The following is an 11,344-nucleotide window of genomic DNA, read 5'->3' as shown; positions in this document are numbered from 1 at the left end:
TTTGAATGTCTTTGGTTTAATTTTACTATAAATTAGCTGCCTGTGACAGTAACTTAGTTCACTCTCTTATTGGCTAATACTGTCAAACTTCCTAGAGAGGAGAACAACATATATTCACATTTTAAAGCAAATTTACCTAATTTTTCTTTTAAATCAGTTCACACTTAAAGCAAATTTACCTAATTTGCAATTTCTAAAAAAAAATACTCAAGCTGAACACACATGAAGTTACTTTGCAATAGTGTGTACATTAGGCAAAATTGCATACAAAATATCAGCATTAGGAGAAATTTACACTAGAATGCTGATAAATTTTCATTAGAATGTTGTTGTTGTTTTTTAAATCACAAACTAATGTGGAGAAAAATCAGAAGTCATGAGCGGGAGGCCCCATTAGCTAAAGTGGTGCTTCAGGTTAAGAACGGACCTCTGGAACGAATTAAGTACTTAACCAGAGGTACCACTGTATCTGATGTTAGCCACCCTGAGCCCGACTTCGGCCGGGGAGGGCAGGATATAAATAAAAGTTTTATTATTATTATTGTTATTATTCCTTTGTAAGAAAATATAAAATAATGTAAATCCATTTTTGCGGGGGGGGATCAATGTGTGTGTGTGTGTGACAATAAATTTTCTGCACCGGGTACTACCTGAACTTCCTATGCCTCTGAATTAATAGATCACTTGAAAACTGGTACCATTGTCTTGGACTCTGTGCTTTGCCCCTTCAGTTCTGGCTTGCATTTATAGCACAGTGTGCTGATACCAGGCTTCGACCCCCACCCCTCATTACTCCTTCCATGCTTATGAAATCTAGAAATTATATACTTTCATCAAATCACAGCAGTAGCAGTGAAGTAAGACCAAGCTGGTGTTAACCTTTATCTCAATGCTGTGCGTTTTAGTTCCACTTCTCCCCTTCCCATGCTGATGAAACCTTGGGCTTTTGAGCTACCATCAGCCGCAGCAGTGATTTCACAATCCCTTTTTCTGGCTCTGGTAAGAAAAAGGATTATAGCAGTTGCAATAAAATCTTGCTTCACTTCAGGGAAAGAATTGCTGTGCAAGGTTACTAGAGTTAGCTAATGACGATAGGGGTCTGCCCCCCCACCCCAATAGAGTGGAAAGTAATATAGCATGAGGCAGTGGTCTTTCGCCTAATAGGATGCATTTATTTGTAAAAAAAAAAGAAAGAAAAAAAAGTGGTTGGTTGGAAAACCCAGTTATCATGTTAGTTTGGAAAGTGCAAATTTGATATACAGTATTCGGATTTAATTGTGAGCTGAATCAACTCTCCCCCCCCCCCCATGGTAAGTCATGACATTTTTCTAAATGCTGTAAAATAGACTCTGACTAGTACAGAGGAAGAAGGAAGCAAGTCAGCTGGCAAAAGTGTGAGGGAGAAGTGATACAGAAGACGTTAATCACTGCTGTAAAACAGCATTATTTTGCAATTGCATTATTTTCCTAGCAACTCTCTTAATGTTATGAAACAGGAAAGAATTTCTGTTGTACTTCTTGTTTTCATATAGCAGTTCCCCAATTATGGGAGGTCAATATACTGAGCCGCCTTGGCATCTGACACTTTGTCCTTTCAAAAGTGGCTCAGTTGAAACATTAGCTCACATTCCCCCATGCTGTAATTTTTATAGGGAAATTTTTATAGGGTTTGTCTTGATATTGCAACACCATATTTCATAATTCTGGTCTATGGACCAAGCAAAATTATCTCCTCAATTTCAGAAGTACGGCCTGAAGGCTAGAATGGTTAGAGTGCTGGATAGACTTGGGTTCAAATCCCCACTTGGCCATGAAGTTCACTGGGTGACCTTGGGCCAATCACTGCCTCTCTCAGCCTAACCTAACCTGTTGTTGTGAGTATAAATGGGGGGTGGGGAACTATGTACACCACCCTGGTTGAAAGGTGGGATAAAAATGAAGCAAGCAAGCAAACAAACAATAGGACATTTCATGTATATTTTTTATTTCATTGCCTTACTGTGAAAGGGATGATTAAAAATAGAAGTTGTACCATGTTGGAAGATGGAAGATTGATTTCGTCTTTTGCATTTGCAGCAAAACAAGACACCACCTGAAAACAAGAAGGAAAAGACCAGCACAACTGAAAATTTATGTCTGGTGCAAGAATGTTGTGCAAAACTGACCAGGCCAACTGACATGGACATGGAGGTTGAGGGCTGGGTAGCAAACTGTTGCCGTGCATCCTCTTTCCTAAAAGTAGAGTTCTGGGTCAAGCTTCCATCCTTCTTTCTTTGCAGCACCAGGGGAAGAACCTGGGAAGTGGGAACAGGTTACAGGATAAGGAGGGGCCCTCCGTTTGGTATAGAACAGTGGAGGCTAGCCCATGGTCTGCCAAAAGTCGCTGGCCTACAAGTCTCATCAGCCCCAACGGGCATGGCCAGTGGCCAACTAGAATGGCACCTGTCATCTGGTGTTTTTCATGTGAGGTCTGTGAGCTTTGCACATATCGTCCACAGCAGTGACTCTGCAGAGCGCCATAGCTCTGTGTGTGTGTGTGTGTGTGTGTGTGTAGAAAAAGGGCAGACACATATCTGCTTCTTCATTCTTAGAAGTTGGTGGCCCACTTGGAAGGTGAGTGAGATGGACCGGAAGTGACAGGGGAGGAGGATCTGCCTTATTGGTGGCTGTAAGATATGCTTATGTGGCTGCCATCTGGTGGCCCAAAGTTTCCACAGAAAAGTTGAAACTGAGCATGCTCAAGGCTGTCAACCACTAAGAATAAATAATAATAATAATAATAATAATAATAATAATAATAATAATAAAATTATTATTATTATTATTAGTGGGGGTAGTAACATTTTTTTTAAAGAAAGATTTGCTTTATTTATAAATATCAGCATGTTGAAACTGAGCATGCTCAAGGCTGTCAATAATAATAATAATGGTGGGGGTAGTAACATTTTTTTTTTTTTAAAAAAGAAAGATTTGCTTTATTTATAAATATCAGCATATTGTCCCCGAGGTTTTACAATTTTTCCCTTGAAGTTGATAAGTTTTGAAGAATTCAAACCACAGCGTATTTCACAGGAGGCATTTGAACGTTGTCGTGATCATTTAGGTGCATGATGGTGAGGAAATTTGCGTAGGTATACAATATATTGAGCTGGAGTAGAATTTTGTCCTGGAACTTGAACCATCATAAACCCCAATCTGTTCACTCAAATTTCATAACTCATTTGAGATAGTTATGCTGACAGACTAAAGAATGGTGGCTTTAAGGTAATGAATTTACTCTTAATATCTGCAACTCCTGCAATTGATGGGGAGATTGCAGGCACTGAAATTGTATGTTGTCTCATTTCTTATTAGCATTATTGCCTTTATAAAGTTTTCACTCACATTGTGACAGTTGATTCCTAAGAGTTTTGGTTGAATATAGTCATACTGAGAAGCTCATTATACTGAAATCTAGGAGAAGGGTGCCTCATTTTGATAGCAATTGTAGCATATTTGTTTTTATTTTCCATGCATAGAATAATGTTGACAAAATGACTCTTTAGTGTGGAATACGTAATTGCCTATTAACTACAATAGCAGCTCCAATTATTAATTTCTCTTGGAGAGGTGTGTCTACACCAAATAACAGTTTCTAAACTGCCTCTTCCTTTTAAACCTGAAAGATCAAGAGCAAGAATATAATATTGTGCATTCTTTGTTGCATTTCATAATTTTTATTATCAATTTAAAACTTAAAATACTGTATAAGTAAAGCCTATTTTTATTGTGTGTCCCCCCCCCCAAAAAAAATTACTTGGGCTCTTGTAAGATAACATTTATATGCTGCCTATTGGCCCTCAAAGTGACCCAAGGTGGGTTACAACAAATATATACAATAACAACTGAAAAGAATATCTTAAAAGGATTGCTGAAAGGCAGCATAAAAACGAGGAGGATTTAAATGCAGTTTTTAAAAAATCTTAAAAGCCTGGCAGAATAAAAATGTCTTGGCTGCCTGACTGAAAGGCAATTTTCCTCAGCGGAACCTCAAAGCGCACCGCAAAATTTGGCTCTTCAGGAAAACCCAGAGGAAACTCGAAAGGCATTCCTTTTCCCTGAGAAATTTCGATGGTCGTTATCAACGCTCTTCTTGATTCCCTCAGATGTTCTGTGCCAGCAATGAATCTCCTCATTCAGTAAGGCTGCAGCAAGTCTGTCATTCCCTCCTTCCTCACAGGCTCCTCTTCCACTTGTGTTGGATAGGTTACTTTTCCACATTTTGAAAAATTGGGTCCTAATGTGCAAGTGCTTTGTGCCTTGATGTGTGTGTGTGTGTGTGTGTGTGTGTGTGTTAAATGGTGCTGACTTGTAGAGAGACAGAGCAAGCAAGTTGCCAAAAAATGTGTGTGGGGGGGGAAGAGTCGTTGGGCCCATCTGTTTTTACCTCAGAGGTAGGGCATCTGCTTTGCACTGAGAAGCTTCTATGGCAACTCCAGGTCAGGCTGGAAAAAGACACCTGCCTGAAATCCTGAAGAGCTTCTGCCTGTCAGTATAAACCAGTGTTTCCCAAACTTGGGGTCTCCAGACAGCTGGTTTTGGACTACAGTTCCCATCATCCCTGACCATTGGGCCTACTAGCTAGGGATGATGGAACTTGTAGTCCAAAACCAGCTGGAGACCCAAGTTTGGGATACACTGGTATAATATTGAGCTGGGTGGGCCAATGATCTGACTCGGTATAAGGCAGCTTCCTATGTCACTATCATTAGGATGAAAAAAGACTCAATACGGCCCTGATCAAAATGGCTCTCAACACAATGTCAAAACACCATTGTCTTTTTCAGGCATCCTCCCTCGTCAGGGGAAGAGCAGGACGGTGCTCACCTCACTCACTAGAGCTTTTCTTATGTTTATGCAGACTTGAGGAATACATACAAGATATATTACATGAATACTGATTTTTTTAATTGGTTTGTCTTTGAATACTGTAGAAAGGACTCATAAAAATAATATTCACACTTTGTCTTAGAAAGTTCTCCAGATGAAAGTTTTCTTTTCTCACGTGTACATGACAAAATGAGAGCAAATCCAGAAACAAAAGTAGTTTTTAAAAAATAAAACCCAAACAACCGTAATTCTATGTTCGACACAAAGATGTAAAACATTTAACGCTCACTGAAAATAACATTCACACTCACATTCTAAAAATTATATTTCACAGATAATGGTAAATCAATACAATATGTTACTTCACTACAATTAAAGAACAATCCACAGACATATCATAAAATGCAGTTTGTGGCAACAACTCAGCTACCATGCCCTCTTAAAGAGCTTACTACCATACCTTTAAAATAGTTAATTTTTTTTTTAAAAAAATTTAAACCCTTATGAAGTAAACAGCCTATAAAGCTAAGAGAAAAACCTAGACCACAACAATTGATGCCAAATTAGCAATTAAACCCACAAGTATTATCTCCTGTAGTAAACACAGCACCTTGCTGTTAAGTCATGAAAAGAGCTCAATGGTCTTTTCCCTTTTCCTTTCGTTTCTGGAGTTCCAGAAATGCTACAAATGCCCCTTTGGCAGGGACCCTTTAATCATGGTTACGCTGTTCCCCACATGGTCACGTATACATGACCTGCCCATATGATACTATGCTTTACCTGGTGCAAAAATCCACTCCAATCTGGGTGAGAGCAGGCCATTTGCAGCCCCACAACCCAGTTCTACTTATTTCGAGCAAAACTTTCTTGTGGCAACTTGGAAAGACTGCTTCCTTTCCACTGATCTTTGAGTGGACCATTGTGCAATTCTGTGTTCCATCATTACTTTTGCTGCTACAGAGGTTCTCATGGTCAGGAACAGCATTGTTATTGTTGTTGTTGTTGTTGTTGTTGTTGTTGGGATCAAATCAGGAGCACAGCCATTCAGGCACAGATTCCCTACTCACCAAGCCACCCTAGGTGCCGTTTGGAGGAAGGAACCGCAGGCAATTTTAGTAGAAACACTAGCAACTCTGTTCTGCTGCAAATCTTTCACACCTGCTACACTCCTCTCTGAGAAACTACTTCTGCCCTGATCATCTGTTCTAGCCCAGGGAAGGGGAACCTGCAGACCTCCAGGTACTGCTGAACTACAACCCCCATTATCACCCTGACCATTGGTCAAGGGTGATGGGACTTGGTGCCCACCAGGACCAGGAGGTCCACCTGTTCTCCACCTGAAGAAGTGTGCATGCACACGAAAGCTCATACCAAGAACAAACTTAGTTGGTCTCTAAGGTGCTACTGGAAGGATTTTTTGATTTTATATTTTGTTTTGACTATGGCAGACCAACACAGCTACCTACCTGTAACTGTTCTCCACCTGTTCTAGGTATCTGCCAGCACTTTGGCTCCAGACTTGGCACAAAGCACACAGCTACTCACTCTGCTCCATGGAACCTGCATGCTATGCAAGCTGCTTGCTGGGAGTGGGGTTGTTCTCCTCTAGGCTGCTCTGTGCAGTGTGCATTGTCCTGGGCATGCACAGACCCCATAGAATCCACATCAAAAGCCACAAGAAAACCTTGATTTGTTTCAGATAGGCTCCATATTTTCTTTCTATCAACATGCTACATTAAGTCCTTGAATCCCGCGTTGAGATTCCCTGTGTCTTTTTATTTACAATCTATTTATTTTGCGTGCAAGAGGGAGCGATTCCAGATCGGGACCATAATGCAGGGAAGGGGGTGCAATTCCCTGTACCATTCAATCACTGAAAACCCACTTCTTGCCTGAAGCTGCTGTTTGCAGATAATGGCAGCTGTTTTGGGGGGGTTGGCAAACATCTTCACAGAGGGGTGATTTTCAGGAGGATAGTAGCACAGGGGTGAAGGGGGTAAACCTCAACCTTTTATTGCATATACATGGGAAATGCCAAGCATGATTTTAGTATAACTTGAAGCTTTGACCTTCACAGGCCCACGTTTCAGATTGTTCCTGCACTAATCACAGAACCCAACAACAGAACCCTAGGCAGTTCTAAACAAGTGCATGGCCTTCCAGCTCAGATGCACCAGGCTCGAGATCCGCTTTATACCTTAATTACACCAGCCTGGGCAAAGCAGCCTTGGTACCTACAATTATTCCAAGAGAAATGTGTTCACATGCAACATTTGTGTGGGAAATCCCATCCTCTCCACTCACCACTTCAATGATGAAGAGAGCATTTATTTATCCGTAAAGCCATGTAGGGTGGGGAAAGATTGGTGGCCCAGAGACAATATTGCAAATGGTGCACTGCATTCTGAGTCCCTTTCAAAATGATTACTAGGGTGCTGGTGGAAGAGACTGGCTTTTGGGACAGTGAATTAAAGGGAGCATGCTATTGCCCGCCCGCCCGCCCAGCACCTCCTTTAGAAGAGCAGGCAGGGCTCAATCTCTTTTTGCTCCCAAGGCAAACAGAGGAAGGATTTGGGGCTCTTCATAAATGGCCCAGTGGACCTAACTGGGTTGGTTAAAACACAACTCAGCCAAGACAATTATACCTCCCCCACCCCCCTGCCATCCATAGTTATGCATGTCCACTACCCTCTGCCAGGGAGATTCCATTAGGGGCACACACAGGGGAACAATTTACTAGAAGAAGAAGAAGAAGAAGAAGAAGAAGAAGAAGAAGAAGAAGAAGAAGAAGAAGAGATTGGATTTGATATCCCGCTTTTCACTACCCGAAGGAGTCTCAAAGCGGCTAACATTCTCCTTTCCCTTCCTCCCCCACAACAAACACTCTGTGCGGTGAGTGGGGCCGAGAGACTTCAGAGAAGTGTGACTAGCCCAAGGTCACCCAGCAGCTGCATGTGGAGGAGAGGAGATGCGAACCCGGTTCCCCAGATTACGAGTCTACCACTCCTAACCACTACACCACACTGGCTCTAATAGCAGAAGTGATTCCAAATTATTAAAAATGATAGGAGATTGCATCCTCTCTAATAAGTTCTGCTGCCCACAGAACACCGTGGAATTTCATCCCAAATCACAACTGCTCAATTTTATAGTATACAGAAACCTGCTTCTTTATGGAGAGTTCCCAGACTTAGCAAAGCAGCTCTTTCTACAGTATCGAGTTACAGAAAGTGGTCAACAAGGAAACTGCATGAACTTTCATGTCAGCACCAAGAAGCAGCTTCATTGGGGGAATATTGGAGGGGGGGGGAATGGGTTTCATGCCATATTAACTGGGCTTGCTCTGTTTGACAAAGCCAGGACTGAGCAAGTCCTCAGCAAATGAGCATATAGGATTGAGCACAGCCCAGGCTCTCTCTATCTCCACTTGGTTTTGAAAGTTTCCACAATATTTATAATGTAAAAGAACAATCTGCCAGCTGATTCTCTCATATGGTCCTGGCCTGGACAACGTAAGCTTTCTTAGAGCTCACTTTTCTAGTAGCAATAACTATTGCTAGAAGAGTGAGCTGGCAGCTTGCTTTGGAAAGGGGTTTGTTTAGATTTCCATAAAGTTAAACCCACCCCCTTGGCTTAACTGTAACAGGAACTCTTACTGACAATGGGAGACACGGCCTGGAACAGCTGGTTTCCCAACTTGGTACTCTCCAGATGTTGTTGCTCTCAAACTCCCTTCTTCCTAGAGCTCTGGGCCTTGTTGGCTGGGGCTGGTGGACATCCTAAACATTTGGAGGACATCAGGTTGCTAAGGCAGGCCTAGAATACCTTGAGAGCACTGTGGCTGGTGAACGGACTACTCTGAACAATCCCCTCAGTACTCAGAATAATGAAAAAGAAGCGGTAGGAGCAGAAGTTTGCAGAGCAATGACATGAAAATTGGCTGGTGTGTAGGCATAGTGCTAACGAGCTCTTTCTATATTTTTTTCCTTTTTAGTAGGGTACTGATTTATACCCTTGCAAGAAGAACATTCTGTTTTTCGGAAGAGTGCAACTTAGATCTGTGTTTAAGGCCTTAACCACCTATATATTGGAATAGTGCTAAAAAATACACAAGCCCTTTAAGTTACCCATATATTGAGCTGCGCATATCATCAAGTATTGAGCACAACTTCTATTGCAGAAATCTACGTTGAAGCAGATTGTTTCCCTCCCCGGGTATTTTTGCTTCTTCATCAAAGCAAGACCTGGGGTTAAAATTGTGCGTTTGCTTAAAATTTCTTAAAATCGCTGCTGAATTTCAACTTTTAAGCTGGGCTCATCTGGTTCCACTGAATTACCGAAAACTGGGAAGTGGTTGTTCAGCATTCCACTATTATTTTGACATATTAGTAGTTGTTTTTCTTCTGCGGAATAAAGAATGGGATGTAGAATGAGGAGATCTAGTTCTGGAAAAAGCTAATAATTGAACTGAACTGAAGAAGAAGAAGAAAAATTAAAATGCCTATCTCCCCCGCCCCTGCTTTTCTGAGAACCCAGTGCCAAGGTTTTCTTCCTTTTTCATCAATATTTTAAAAGGTACCTTGCTTTCAAGTTGCCTTAGACAGGAAGTTAAAAAATACAGGCTCTAACGAAGGTCAATAGCAGCTCAGCATCTTAGCGCTGGGATTTGGGTGAAAAGCTTACAATGTTAATCCTCTTAGCCCACTTTGCTGGCAGGCGTATTAAGTAGGGAAGGTCACTTGCTTCTCTTGGAGAAGAATTACACCGGGAAGATCCTGCCTCCCTCTCTGTGCCTAGATGACAAGCTCTGATCCTCACCAGTCATCATCAACAGTAGTATATATTGCCTATCCATAATTTCGAAGCTACTATTGCCTTCCTAATTCACAAACTCACGTACCTACACTTAATTGTAATTGTCAGTGCCAATCAAAACGACAACAACATGACAGGTTGTTGGGCTAGGACAAGGGCTAGATGACTTCCATCAGGTTGAGGAACTACAGCCTCAGGAGTAACCAGGAATAAGGTCCTGTTCTGTCAAGCAACCAAAGGCAGACAACAGGGACCTGGTACTTCTACCTGGCCAACCGAGAAGTCTCTGACTGACGGGAATTTGCGAGGGCTGATACTCTTCCCTGTTGTGTCTGGAGGAAGAGCTCCAAGTACACCAGGACCTGGCCTTCGATTCCAAGATTACTAGTCCCAACTGCGACACAAAGGCTGCTAAAACATGCAGGTGACAAGCCCAAAAGCAGTGTTTGGCTGCAGCTGTGCCAACACAGCTCCACTGAATTTCTTTCAACAGAGGGGGTGGGGAACATGCTGCCCTCCAGGTGCCATTCGACTCCAGCTGCCACCAACCACAGCCGGCATGGCCAACATTCATGGAATATGGGAGCTGTAATGTTCCGACACCTGGAGGTCCTGCAGGTTCACCACCCCTGCCTCCACATTTTCAATCTCCTTTGTTTCTTGCAGCATTGTCTCTGAAGCTTTGTGTAGTACAGTACACATTGCCTACCTGGATAGCCACTTAACTGTCCTTTACGTTGTTGTTGTTTTTTGCTGCAGGTGTAGAGCGGCTTTTATTTTTATCTGTTAAAGCTGCCTTGAGCGCCTGTCAAGGATAGGGATGGAATCATAGAACTGTAGAGTTGGGAAGGGGCCTCAAGAGTCATCTAGTCCAACCCCCTGCAATGCAGGAAACCTCAGCTAAAATCATCTGTTTTATTATGTAGATTATACCAAATCTGATAATGAGAAAGAAGGGGGCAACTCCCATCCCTTTAATGATACTGGCCTTGGTAGCAGGCTTTTAAACCTCTTTGCCCAACCCAGCACCCCTGCTTGCTGCATAGCCCAACAGCATCACCAACTGCTAATGCGGCCATTGAGAAACCAGGTGGGCTTTCTCTGCCACCGCTTCTAGATACCGCTAAAAGCAGAGGTGATGTTTAAAATGCCCTCCTCTTCCTCCTCCTCTTTTCAGGGAAGTGTCCCAAACAGTTCTAAAGCTGGAAAAACGACTTATTGGCACCGGCGTCAAATGTTTAGATGCCTCCCCAGTATAGTGGGGTAAGGAAACATTTCAGCTGCCAAGCTAACAAGTCTGAGAAACAGATTCCAGGAAATACTCAGGCTGTTTAAATTCCATTATAAAACTCATATCCTAGCTAGCAATGTGTGCATTTCCTGGGGTGGGGTGGATAAGTGGAGGGAAATTGTATTTTTTTTTTTAAAGGACACAACATTGACAAGAAGAACCAAACTCACATACCTATGATCTTGATGATCAAAACTTAACTGACGTTTTTCTTGATGTCCGCATGATTGAATTGCAGCCTGCACCTTAAAAGGTTGTTAGCGATTACATGATATAACGTATTATAGCTCTCAGGGTCTGTTTCTCTCCCCCCCTCCCCCCCACAATCCAAGAGAAGCATCAGAAAGAAATAAACCCACTTACTAATCC

The 11,344-nt window shown here is 42.2% G+C and overlaps 1 long non-coding RNA gene across 1 annotated transcript; it reads right to left on the bottom strand.

Moving 5' to 3' along the window:
• Nucleotides 1–4,925: 4,925 nt before the first annotated feature.
• LOC117058212 lies at nt 4,926–6,796 on the bottom strand. Its single transcript, XR_004427845.1, has 2 exons — nt 6,353–6,796; nt 4,926–6,195 (listed from the first exon to the last, which is right to left on the bottom strand). It is a non-coding gene; the product is annotated as an uncharacterized LOC117058212 (long non-coding RNA).
• Between the last annotated feature and the right edge of the window lie 4,548 nt (nt 6,797–11,344).

The sequence above is a fragment of the Lacerta agilis genome, chromosome 14, assembly GCF_009819535.1.
Source record: "Lacerta agilis isolate rLacAgi1 chromosome 14, rLacAgi1.pri, whole genome shotgun sequence".
Taxonomy (NCBI): domain Eukaryota; kingdom Metazoa; phylum Chordata; class Lepidosauria; order Squamata; family Lacertidae; genus Lacerta; species Lacerta agilis.
The sequence above is the reverse complement of the archived record's forward strand: the minus strand, read 5'-3'. Positions and strand labels throughout refer to the sequence as shown.